Source organism: Astyanax mexicanus, chromosome 1 (assembly GCF_023375975.1).
Source record: "Astyanax mexicanus isolate ESR-SI-001 chromosome 1, AstMex3_surface, whole genome shotgun sequence".
NCBI classification, from domain to species: Eukaryota; Metazoa; Chordata; class Actinopteri; order Characiformes; family Acestrorhamphidae; genus Astyanax; species Astyanax mexicanus.
The window spans coordinates 99,987,871-100,001,647 of record NC_064408.1 but is presented as its reverse complement, the minus strand read 5'-3'; the positions used below and the strand labels follow the sequence as shown (position 1 = coordinate 100,001,647).

The 13,777-nt window shown below is 37.6% G+C and overlaps 1 protein-coding gene across 1 annotated transcript in view; it reads left to right on the top strand.

Moving 5' to 3' along the window:
• The first annotated feature begins 474 nt into the window (after positions 1-474).
• phex (phosphate regulating endopeptidase homolog, X-linked) overlaps positions 475-13,777 on the top strand; it is a 49,713-nt gene continuing 36,410 nt past the window's right edge. The window contains exon 1 of the mRNA XM_022681606.2: positions 475-694. The gene's annotated coding sequence lies outside the window, so the exon portion shown is untranslated. The remainder of the gene's footprint in view (positions 695-13,777) is intronic.

Below are 13,777 nucleotides of genomic sequence, written 5' to 3'. Positions count from 1 at the left end.
TCTGCAGGATATTTCTAAAGCTATTCAGTTCCTGCAGTTTTCAACGTTTCTGTAACAAACACCATTTCATTTGATGAAAGCATGGTTGATGTAATTTTACAAACATGTTAAATAGTTTATAGTGACCTTGTTCTGTTTCAAAGATACATTTTAATATTCTAAAAATATTTAGAATTTATTACCCTGGTGTTTTTCCATGACAGGGTGGACAGCTTAAGCTTTATTTAAAGGACCAATATGTAACAAATTTTCAGTAGTAAATGATAAAATGATCAGGATGTATCATCAGATATTAAGGTAACATGTTGAGTTGAAGTACTGGAAGCTCTGGTCAGCAGGGCTTCAGGCAGTATGTTCCTATTTTACGTGTTCACTCCGTCCTGGATTTTGTGTTTGTTTTGTCCTCTGTCTCCGCCTGCTGCTCCTTCCCCGAGGTTGCCAGCACGTGAGCTCCACCCCCGAGGTTGCAAGCATTTCTAGCGAACGCGCAGCACAGCAAAGGAGCTAGCAGGGCTGGTTCAGTTAAACCTCAGCTGCTACATAGCTTAAAAAGCCTCAACATGTCTTAAGAAAGCTCAGTGACCAAAGAAGGAATATAATAAGAGTGAATATTGGCAGTGAGTTTGAATGGTGGAGACTTAGAGCTCAAAAAGACACAAGACCGACTCAGAGCTGCTACTTTTCTCCTCAACAGGTAAGCTAACTGGCTATAGCTAATTTAGTCTGGTAACGTTAATTTATCACCACCACTAGATGTGCTTACTAGGGACTGGTGTTTAAATTAATAAAAAAATTCAGTGTTAGCATTCATATCAGTGATCTGTGTGCAGCTGCTATAAAAAGGCAGAGAGTACCTGAGAGAGATAGTTAGGTAAGCAGGGTGTAGCTGTGTCTCAGGCGGTCGGGCACATAGTGGTACTCTAGGTCTCTCATGTGTAACATACAGTCAATATAACTCGGGTTTTAGAGGAGTTTAGAATTGCTGTATTTCTCCTCTCCTCTCGCTCGTACTTTACGTTTTCTGCCTCTCCACCTAGTCTAAACTTTGTGTAGATTATGTAGATTCAGCATGCTAAATTTGGCAACCCAAAATAAACTTCGTGGCTGGGGAGGGGTGGGCGGAGCAGACTACTCTCTGTGGTGTTTTGAAATTGGACTGCTGTAGCTATTTCACACACTTAATCTCAGTTCCTAACTTCCTATAGAATGTACCTTTAAGCTTCAAGTATGAAGACAACATTGGAAATTAATACAATTTAATAAATGAATTAGTAAAATTAATATTAATAAACATTAAACATGCAGAAAGGGTTTTTAGTATCTTGAGTATTGAACAGTGTGAAGGTGGTGATGTCACTGACATCAATGGTTATTTTTTTTTTTTAAATATGAAGTTTTCTCCAGATGACAAGGTGAACCTGGACCGGGAATTCTCTGACATGTTTAATAAAAATAAAATAAAATAAATGTTTCAAAAAAAGTCTTTAAAAATTTGCAGACAGCAAAACATCTAAGGAAACTGTATAAAATGTAAAAAGGTAAGTAAAGTGAAGGTTAACATTATTGTATATTTGTAATAATGTGTAACTCTACACAGTGTTTGTGTGGATTATAGACAACTATGCTAACACGTTATTGATACAGACCAATGAAATAAGTAGCCTTTAATCATATGAAACTTTAATTTGTATTTGTGTCCAATAACTGTAATATGCTATTCCAAAACATGGCCACCAGAGGTCCTTATGCCCTGTGTAATAACAGTTTTTTCAGCAATGGCACCATTACTCACACTTGTTTACAAAACCATTTGGTTCAATTGTCTGTGTAAAATAAAGACCTGTTTATACACATCAATCAATATCAGATACCGGCAATATAGAAATGTAGATGAAAATATAAATATAAAAGGCAGTATAAAATTGTATCAGTTTAAATGGAGAAAAAAAAAGTCAGAGAAGGTGAGAACCAAAACTGTGTAGAAGTAAGAACAATCTAGGGTCCAGGTTCATCTTTGAAAATCTTTATGTTCCTCAGCCGACTGAGTACAACATCATAGCACTGTAACTAACCTTCCTGGAGGTGGATGGAAGATAAAAAATATAGATGATGGCAATAAGGAATGTTCTGATGGTAGCGATGACTATCACAATACTTTGTTGTCAGAGTAACAAGAAGAATGGCAGATGCAAAGCAAAATAGTAACTTACATTGTTGTATATCAAGTTAAATGAACATAGATTACAGTTTAAAACAATGTTTGCAAACTGCTATTAACAGTGACTGCACTGTTTTAAATAAAAAAAAAATCAAGCAAAAAATCTTTACTGATATAAATTCTGTAATTAGGTACGAACAAAATTAAATCAAGTCAATGAAATTTTATTTCATTAAGGAACTAATAAAGTTGTTGAGTAGTGTATATGGTCCCTACGTGCCTGTATGTACTCCCAGTTACATCTGGGCACGTCCTGATGAGACAGCAGATGACAGTGTCCTGGGGGATGTCCTTCCAGACTTAAATCAGGGCATCAGTGAGATCCTGGACAGTCTATGGCATGACTTGGTGGCATCATTGGATGCACGGATACATAAGTTCCTAGTTCCAGAAGTTCTTAGTTGGATTCTAGTCTGTAGAACTTTGAAACATTGTTTACCCAAACATTTTTTTCATGTGATTTTCTTTGTGCTGCTGCTGTCTGAGTTGTATGGGACTTTTTCTACCTTTTTTATTTTATGTGATGTTGTATGTTGTAAAATTAAAGGGATCCAAAACTTGTCATACGGTGTATACCCAACATCAGTGACGGTGTTACTAATTTTAACGTTAGTGTTCTATGGTTAAGGATATGTCAATGGAATCAATAGTGTTGAAGTTAAGACCAAGACCAGGACATATCAAGCTCAACAGTAAATGGGCAGAGTAATCCTTGTGCATTTAGAGCAAACACATGTTAACAAGGAGAAATAGTAATAGGCATAAGATCCACATTATAAGGTCTGGTCCTGCTAACATTGATGAATTAACCAGCCCTGATTGGACAATGTATGTGCTTATTTAATGAGGATCTTTTGAGCGTGTGAACCAACCAGTCTGGCACCCAAGTGGGAAAAAACAGCCTGCTTCTGAAGAAGAAATGTTTTTTCTTCTGTAAGTCTATTAAAAGTAATATTCAAAAACATTACACAATACAATTACTATCAAGAAGCCTAATCTATCTTTAAAGTGTCATTGCGTTAGATTCTGCAGAAAGCCATATCTTATCTATAACACTTCTCTCTAAGCCTTTTGTCTGTCCGCGTGCAGCGTTAGCCCAAGGACACGAGCGGCTTATGGGACATCCGCATGCTCTGAAGTGTTGTTGGATTTGAGCACCTGTCTGGCAGCAGTGCAGGTGTTGGAGTGGCAGGTTTTACGGGGCCCTCAGGCAGTTCTGGATGCTGCAGGGAAGGCCTGAGGGAATGGTGTTAACACATTTTGATCTTCAGTAATATACTTGTCTCTTTCTTTCTTCTCTGTCCTCCTTTTTCACCCTTGCCTCTGTCTGCCTGAAATACTTGTTAGCTTATAGCAGAAGCCCAAACCCAGCACAGTCTTCCTGTTCTGACACTCCTGATACACTTCATTAGCAGGCGTGTAAGTGAAGAAGTAAAGAGGTGGAAATCCTGAAACATTTGGGTTTTGACATTAAAAGATCAATATGAGACAAAAGGAATATTATATAAAAAGATTACTGTGAAAGTTGAGTGATGTCAGTCAAATTATTAAGTGTATTTTAAGTTTCTGTTCTAATATTTTGCTTATAAGGATTGAGATAGAAGGTGCTATCTTTTGAACTGTGTATCAGATCCAGTTGTAAATATCTGGAAATAAAATGGAAATGTTGATCTTGTGTCTCATTTTCACATTTTAATGTCAAACCCAAATGTTTTCAGTCTACAGCTGAAATGAAGAGATTAGCCTCAGTGTTCCAATACTTGAACTTAAAGGTAAGGTATGAGAGGGAGTGCTATAACGTGTAATATTGGCACTGCCGAGCTGTGGTCGTAGACACGAGGCCGCAGGACAAATGCCATAGTACTTTAAGTAGATCTTGAGTTAAAGAGGACAAGAAAATATGATCTGTTTGGTTAAAAACACTCTGTGGGTTAAAATAGTTCCATTGCTGCTCAGTTTGTAGCTGAGCTGTTTGGCTTGTAAGTGCTGCATCATTGCTTCGGTTACAGTGCGTTACCGGCTGATAACGGCACTCATAAAACACCTCTCAGCCAATTGCAGAATCTGCAATGACATTGCAGAATTGGAACTAACTGTGATATAATACATTATATATAGTATATAGAAAGTATAATAAAAAGCAGTTATGCAGATACATTATTGTTCTTGTCAAGCAAATTGTCGTAATTGAATCTGTTTTCAGCTTTTTTGTGATGAATAATTTATTTATTTTCATTATTATCCACATTATAAGCAATAATATATACATTATAATTATAAAAAGACAAAAAAGGAAGTCTTGAAATCCCACCATTCTCCTGAATTTCTGACAGAGCATTAGAGATTTTAGACCAAAATCTGTACACTCTGAGGCACTCTCAGAACATGTGCAAAAAGGTACCATATGCACCATGAGAACAAAAAGTACATAAAGGAGAGGGAATAAGGTGCATAAAAATAATGCTTTTGCATAACTGATGGTTTGGATTTTTAGAGGAGTGTTTGTCAATCAATTTGGTCGTAGGAAAGTTCTTTTTCCCAGACTGTCTGAATTCCTAGTGGTTTATATGTAGCTTGGAGTAGAGTAATGTAGATGGCTAAAACCAGGTCTCTCGTTTCCATATTACCACAGAAAAGATTATGTAAAAGATGAGGAGACAATGATGAATTGCAGGGAAACCCATACGTTTTCATGGGGGAGAGCAGGCGTAAATAAAGGAAAACTTTTAACAGCTTTTAAAGGACCTTTGATACAGAAGTCATCATAGAGTCTTTTGGTTAATAGTGTTCTACAGAGGTTGTGTTGGTACAGAGGTTGGCATCTTTTCAGTTCAAAAGCCCAAACATAGATCTGCACACATCCAAGCATTTGCAGTACCTTCACAGATAAAGGGAATCCAGCATGTTACGTGCTCAAGACTGAAGATAAGAGCATGTGAAGCTTCGGTCCCACAGCCCAGAACATCAGTGTAGCACTCAGAAGTCCCAGTGGAAGTCAGTGTGCTAATGGCTTCCACATGTTTCTCTACCCACCTCACCACACAAGTACAGGAGCGGGACAGCAGCGCTGGGGACAGTTAGCATTTCAATACATTTGCACTTGTCTGTGGAAAGCTCTGTGCATGCGGTGACCGTGTGTGAACGTACTTCCCCGTTTGAATCTAAGCGTTCCGCATTTCCCACTGTGTAATAACGTTGCCGGACATAACTTTACAGAACGTTTCCCGCAAGTGCTGTTCCGAGGAACCTTGCTTTATAATTGGTTCTTGGAAAGATTCCGATCTGTTAGTGCACGAGGCAGGGAGATCAAACTTGCACAAACTTGGAAGGTTCAGCATCCTTAGAGGCTTCTATTGTGCTTACACGATAAACATACAACCACGCATGCGGTTTTCTTACACCAACAAGCTTTTACACAGAATTTTGACTTTTTAGACAGCCTTTCTGCATTTTCTTAAGCTGACCAAAAACCTTTACCACAAAAAACAACAACTGTAATGCAGCGTCATCTATCCAGTTGCAAAGCATAAAAAAATAAACTGCCGATGAAAGTGCATACAGACTTGATGCAAACCACAAGATTAAACGATCACACTTGCCTCAAGCTGCATTACATTGTTAAGAAATCTTAAATACACTGATTATGCAGTTTCTGATACAGTTTGACACACTGCTATCTATGCAAATTGGCAATAATTTGCCTTGCTCTCTCTTGGTGGGTAGATAGTGTTCTCTCACTCATCCCTTCTTGTTTGATGATGGTTATGAGATGCAGAGCTGGGGATCTGGTGCTTTCCTCAGAATGTATTGAATGTACTAATGGCATGTACTGGTGTACAGTGGCAGTAGAGGCTGTTCAAAGTAGACTGACTTCACATATATCAGAGGAGGCATGCAGCTACTTGACCGGACTCTCCTGGTGTTGAGAGCAATGCAAGTGCTAACGGGAGGCCTAGTGAACAGGTGAGTTAAATGGCTTTGCTAAATTGGTGAGAATTGTTTAAAAAAATGTTTTAAAAATATTACAAATAAAAACAAGTTCATAATGCTAGCTATGTCACAGCAAAATTTGTCACAACATTGTCACAATCTCATCATTATCGCCTATCATTATCTTTATCGCTATTTTCTCATTTACATTATGTGTACAGTACCAGTCAAATGTTTGGACAAAACTTCTCATTTAATGTTTGTCTTTTCTGCAATGGAAATTAATAACAAAGTCATCCACACTATGAAGAAATACAAAAGGAATCATGTAGTAAATTTAGTTGTGATATACCAAAATACTCTGAAAGCATTTGGGGGGTTATGGTGCTGTTAACTTTTTTTTTTTTTTTTTTAAGTAGTTCTTGCCAAAATATGAATTAGAACATTACTCAAATAAGCTATTCACTGCATACCAACTTTACCTCAGGTGACAATGATTAGTACTCAGGAGAGGATGAACAAAAGAACAGTTTCTGATTGGTGGGTTGTGTAATGGTCCATGGACCATGATATCAGAGTGTGAGGGATTATGGAAAATGTAGTGAAGAAAATCTTAGTGCTGTGATGTTTTAATAGCGCATGGAAACTTTACTGCAACCAGCAATACATTCAAACAGCTGTGTGATCATAAGATCAAAATACAGCTTGTGAAATCTTTAACTTAATTCAGTGACAGTACTTACAACATTACAGCCAACATAGAATATCAGCAAATACCTAATGGAAGAGCATTTATCGGCACTGTGGTGGTCTTCAGTACATGTTGTACACTTCTTAAAAAATGACTCACTGACTTTACACTTACATTTGAACTGTATGGTTATCAACTGGTAGATGTGAGATAAGTGAGGGAAGCTGGGTGTGATTCATTCTGCAGGGTGTAAATGTTTGTTCATCCCACGCTCAGGCTGCCGCTGGCTCACCACTCTACTGCTCTGGCCCCTGGAGGTCCACGTCCCAGCACTGCGGTCGCCCCATCTGAATGAATCAAAACCAGTAAACAGTGCCAGTTGAGCCCCTCCCCTGGTGGGTTTTTTCTGAGCCACTTCCTCCCAGGCAGACTGCGCCCTCTGCCCACGCCCCCAGGCCCCAAGACAACAGTGTTATTTCAGAAAGACGTAATTATACACATATGAAGCTCTGCATGGAGCAGCCAGACTACTCCCATATTGCTGTCAACCTGTGTGTGCATTTGTGTGGGTTTGTGCAAGTGCATGGTTAGGAAGTCGGGCCAATTGCAGGTTTTAATTCATGCACACTGTGACTGTGTCTGGGGAGGTATCACTCAGTGAGATTCCCACGTGCTAATTCCCAAGCTCCGTACATGTTTATTTTCATTCACTGGGTCTGCCCCAATCCAGCCAGGCACTGGGAGAAGCTGTGCTGTGTACTTAGTTTATTCTCTTGCTGAGTTTCCTGTTTGCAGTAACCATCCTGAAGGCCACACTGTCCAAAATGAAATGACGTGTTTAGTAAGTTAGCCTTTACTGGAGGTGGAGGGTGGGGGGTCTTCCAGGATAAACAGAAAGTATAGCTGTTTAGTGAACTTGACACGCACTAGACCTTCCTCTTCATAGTTCATTAGGACTGTCTGATACACACTCTCAGAATCTGTGGATGTATATCTCAGAAAGTTTTTACCCTACTTCCTGTCACAGCTGCAGAAATTGCCAACTGTCACACTAGTCTGATTAGAGCAACACTGCTTTCCCACATCATAGAGTCTTACAGAGTCTTACTGTCTACATGTAAAATTTGGGGATAAGATGGGACAGCTTAATAATGAAAAATAAATAATTAAACTAATAGTGTGCATTACTTATATAATACTAATACTAACAAACATTAGGGAAGGATCACATTATTTTGTTAAATGTCAAATTTAATGTCAACTCTTAGACCTTCTATAGCATATATGTATATATATTTTTGAGGTAAAAAAAAAAAAAAAATCAGACCACTTTTTGGAAGCTTGGACGTCTCTGTTGATATATCAATGATCTATTTAAAAACCACTGCTTTAGCACAATTTCTATGTGATCTAACTGCATAATAACAAAGATAAAAATCCTTGTTTTAATATTAATAAAGCTATAATAATTAGCTGAGTCATAAGTTAACCATTTAACAATGTTTATTTCTGTCATTAGTGTGGTTATTTGTATTTTATTTTTATATGATTTTTTCATGTAATTATCTTTCCATCTGTCCATCCATCCATTTAAGGTGGAATGGAAAAATAAAATAATATAAAATAAAAGATATTTAAAGCTAATTTTAGCCCCATAACACGAATTAAACGTTGGGCCATAATAATTAAAATTAATTTCTGCACCATCTACCTCTGTTTTGAAGACATGTGATGCCTTAAATGTAACTATTTAACCAGCAGCTAGGTTGCTGAAATGTAGCACTTTACTTCTATCACATCAGGCTGACATGAACTTAGGAGGCAGAGTATTAATATAAAAGTTTAGACAAACATCTCTCAAGTTACACAGCTTTATCCAGTTCTCCTTGGCATTATCCTTCCCGCAGTTAGCAGTGTGTTGAGTCCCAGTATAGCAACTATATATACATCTTTCTCCACTTTACATGTCAGTAGAGGATCAACATGCTCTCAGCAGGACTGATGAGATAAACTAGGTGTTGAAATTTGCAAAGATTAAATTTTCTTTTCTAGCTGTAGTCTTATTGATAGTAAAAGAATAAAAATAATTTTCATCATCATCATCATCTTTAAATGTTAGCCTGTGTGTGTGTTCCCTGTGGCTTTGTCCACATGTCCACTGGGTGTGTATTGTTGTACATTCCCTGAGTGCTATTTTATCATCAGCTCTATCATTTCATCTCAGGAATAGAAACAAACCTAAATACAGTACATACTGTAACTGGGCTGGACGGACGCACACCGCCTACACCTTGCACACATTCTCTTTCTCTGTCGCTCTCTCTGTCTGTCCCTCTTTCTCTCTCTCTCTCTCTCTCTTTCTTTCTCTCTCCTGTGTCTCCTTTTTTTCTGTCTAGCATGTCCAAGGAATTTCTACAATCTCTATATATGGTATCTTTCCTATAGCATTGTGTTGATGCTTATCTATGCACTATTACACATAAAGCACTCTTTAAGACTGTCTTTGTTGTTTTGTCCCTAGGATGAGTATATGTGTGTGTAGATAACACCGCAATCGAAAACACACTGTAATGATACTCAGCCCTGGTTACACTAATGATCTGTTATCAGTAGTTAAATTGATGGTTAGTTCTGAGCATGCAGTCATGATGATTGGTTGACCTATCCTGTGTTGTTAACTGTTTTTTTTTTACCACACCTGTATCATCCTGCTAAAATAACAATGGTCCCTTTACTTTAAGCTCTTTTTCAGTATTTGAAGCAAGAAAACTGAATCAATCAGTAAGTTTACTTAACAAATGTACCAATAGAACTGTACATTGTAAACATCAAAAATATAGTTGCGCCCAAAAGAAAGTGTAGTCCTTATTATCGTACCTATTAAAGGACTTCAAAAGGACTATCAAAGGGTGAAATGGCAACAAAAGCAAAAATAGCACGAAGATGAACAGTTGGTTGTCACTTTTGGTCTTCCGCTACTTTGACAGTGTAACATTACAGTAATAAGGTTCTGCAAAAAGTGTCCACACCTTTTCTGAACGCATTTCCTAGTGCACTGTTTCAACAGGACAATGATTGTCCACATACTGCTATTCTCTCAAGAGCTTGATTTGAGGATAAAGATGCTGTGTCATGTCCAGTCGCATAGCCAGAACCATCCTTGTTTGACAATGAATGGTACTTTATTGGCATTGTTAGTTTAATCAACACTCTACCCCTACTCAAAACAAATTTAGGAATAATTTAGCTGCATTGAATACGCATTATTCACCTACATCACCATCGTCTACCAAAACGAGGGTGTGGGGAAGGGAAGTAGCATTGTACCGCTGGGTGCTAGCAAAGCCGTCTCACTGCTGTTCTCCCAAATGCACATTTCAAAAAGAAAGAAATCTTATAAAGGTTAAAACTTCCATAGTTTCACCAAAGATCCTGTACTTCACTGTGAATGGATTCACGAAATCAGTAGAGATCACCATTTCAGTTTAAGATGTATGTTACTGTGCTAGCTAGCTAAGGCTAGCCATATTAATATTACCCAGCCAGCCAATTTAGCCAGATGAATGTTAGCAGAGAGACAGCAAGCTAACTGAACCTGGTTCTCCGGCTATGACTGATTAACCCTGAACTGGTTATTTTCTCGCTTTAACGTCAAAACAAGTGGGAGGTAACATTAGTCAAGCCATAGCTCTGTAGAGTAGCCTGATTAGCTAGCTAGCTAGTTCATGTCCTACCGTGGGTAGCCTGGTCTTACAAGAATGTAGACTTGTTTGCTTAGCTGGACTGTATTTGGCATTTAACGGTCATGTTATTATTAATTTTAATCTGATTTGATATTACAGATTAACGTGGACACAAAAGTATGTTCAGAACACTTTATAACACTGGTCAAAATGTGAAAGCTGAAGAAGGATGCTGTGCCCACATTAATTGCCTGTACAGATATAGTCAGTGAAGCCTGTAAGGAGGACTGTAGTTAGCCTAATCACAGGGTATTTTTCTACAGTCACTAAGTTAGTTAATACCGGTAACTTACTAGCTAGAAAGCTAGCTAACGCACACGTTTTCAATACAGCAAATAGAGGCAATTACCTAGCTACCTTCAACATTGTGCACAATGGTACCCTAAATCCAGTTGCTGTAGACTTCTAGTAAAACAGCCCGGGGAATCTTGCACTTATTTTCTGCCCATTTTTTGACTGCTTTTACCATTAATTTAGGGAGGTGTGTGAGGTTAGTTGTCCACACAAATTGGGAAATATTCTGCCGGCTCCCTCGCTGCCGGTTTTGGATTGTACCCTCCAGCCTCGCTTCTGTTTAAACATGGACTCAGAGTAAATAAAGTGCATAGTTTATTGCAGGACATTATTAGGAACCTCTACAACTCAATAATATTGGGCATATCAGTCTAAATCTTTTATAATTTTTCTTCCCAAGTAACCTTTTTTATCTTCCTTGCGAATAGCACTGCAATTCCACACTTTCTTCTGGGTCTTCCTACTATTTTTTTTATGATAAATATAATCTAAAAGGATATCCATATGAATGGATATACAGTATGTCAATACAATTTTTCTTCTCACTTTGCATGTAGATTTTCTTTTAATCTTATTTTAAATGGTATAATTTTCCAATATAGAGATCGAACAATAAACTTCTGGAACTGTTTACAACAGGAAGCACTGGCTGATCATTGCACTAAGGAATGTGTACTAGTCTAGAGGAATTAATCCTGCTTTCCACTCCCCTCGAGACAGAAATAAATGAAAAATGTGACATTTAAAGAAGAACTGCAAGTGCTTTCAGAACTACAGAGATCTCTTTCACAAGATTTGCAGCACTGCACCCGCTATTTACATCAGTCATGAAAGTCATATTATAAGTTTTGTAATTTTGCATGTGTAACACGTCAGTGGATCAAGATGTGATTAAAATGTAGCCTTTCAGATTTGAATTAAGGGGTTTAACATAAATTCATTAACTGCTTAGGAACTCAAACCATTTTAACAGGCTCAAAAGTAATTGTACAAACTAACATAAAAACAAATGTATTTTTTACACTTGGATGCAAATCCTTTAAGGTTAATAAAAGATCATCAACATATGTTAAGTTTCTTCTCTTAATATTTGATGTTTTGGCACTGCCTCCACCATGTTTGACAAAAGATGTAATCTTGTTTCTGAGCTTGGAAAGTTGTTTTCTGGTGAAAGACTAGATTCAAGGTTGGATACACATGGATATGCAACTAATTATCAGTACATTTCCCAATTACTTTGGTACAAATGGACTATATATATATATATATGGCTGTAATCAGTTAATCACTAATCAGTTAATATAATGTTTATGATGAATCCCAAAATTAAGGATGACAGTCTACCCTTCAATTAAATATGTATCGCTTCATTTTATATCCATTTTAGTCATGAATAGAGCCGATATACAAACATTGTGTCACTAGCCATAAACTATGGGCCAGATTTAATTCTTAACAAAGTGTCACTCATCAACATTGTATTGTCTTTTATTACTGATTTAATGAAAAAAAGCCCTGCTATCAGTTCAGCATCTATTTAGAAGCTAATCTAATCCCATTGGACAAAAAATGTTCCACTCATCTTCTGCAGAGCACCCTACACGCTTTCATCACGTCTAAATTTAGCAGAAATCTGTAACATGGTTTGTGTCATAGGAGAGAGCCACAGTAAAAAAAAATGGTCTAATTGTGTGTTCATCTATGGGTGTATCTTTACGTACAATATTTGCACATGTACCCCATATTTCTAGAAATCATGTGTTACTGCATGTATTTCCTATATGTGTAATTGCTTTAGTTACCTGTTGTTTCAATCAAACACTGAATATTCAATCATTCTGACAATTGAAGCTAAATGGACAGTACAATAAGCCCCAAATCTGTCCAGCTAAATGCAACTCGGCCAAACGTCTCTTACAGTCTGCTTCTTTTGGTGTGGCAGTCTGGATATTTATGTCTAGTCGATCATGAACTAGTCTCTTGCCAAAGCAAATTGCATCCTATAGCACCCTGTTTTTAACCCACACTGAGCCAGAAAATAGAATGAGTGCACATTTGCCAGAAGTTTGAATTGTTTTAACTTAGAAAATGCATTTGTCATTCAAACCTAACTTCAGGAGACACACAGCAATTACAACACTTGCTATTTGTGTCAGTTTAGGCCAGAGAGGTGCTCATTTGACAAAATCCTGCACTCTTTTCTTCTCAACATACATTTACTCAATGTAGCCGATGACTATTTTAATTTTATAAGTCCAAAGGGGTTTAAAAGTTCTTGAAAAAACTGAAGTGAATCAGTGAATTTTCCATTTAATTCGGAGCGCCTTATATATTCAATTCAATTCAATTCAATTTTATTTATATAGCGCTTTTTACAACAAAGGTTGTCACAAAGCCGCTTTACAGGAAAAACAGGTCCACGCCTCTTATGAGCAGCACCACAGAGATGCCAATTTTATGGTGACACAGTGGCAAGGAAAAACTCCCTTTAAGAGGAAGAAACCTTGGAAGGAACCAAGACTCAGTCCGAGGAACCCATCCTACTCAGGTTGACCCGCTCAGTACAAACAAACAACAAACAAATAACAGAACAAAACAGTACAGAGAATTAATGTGAACTATGGCTAATATAACAGGTACTAATTTATGAATATAAGAATGTGATGGGCACAAACTATAGAGCTATGGCTAATACAGAAACAGATACTGAGTGTGTTAATGGTAATCAGTGCAGGGTTGCAGAGCCGGAGAACAACACAGCGGGCAGTGGAGAGCCAGGCTGGGAACATCAGGAACAGGGCATCTCCATACATGTAAAAGAGATAGATAGAGAAAACAGAAAGGAAAGGAAGAGAAAAAAAAAGCAGGAGTTAGAAGGGCTGTGTAATAACTCTGATGAAT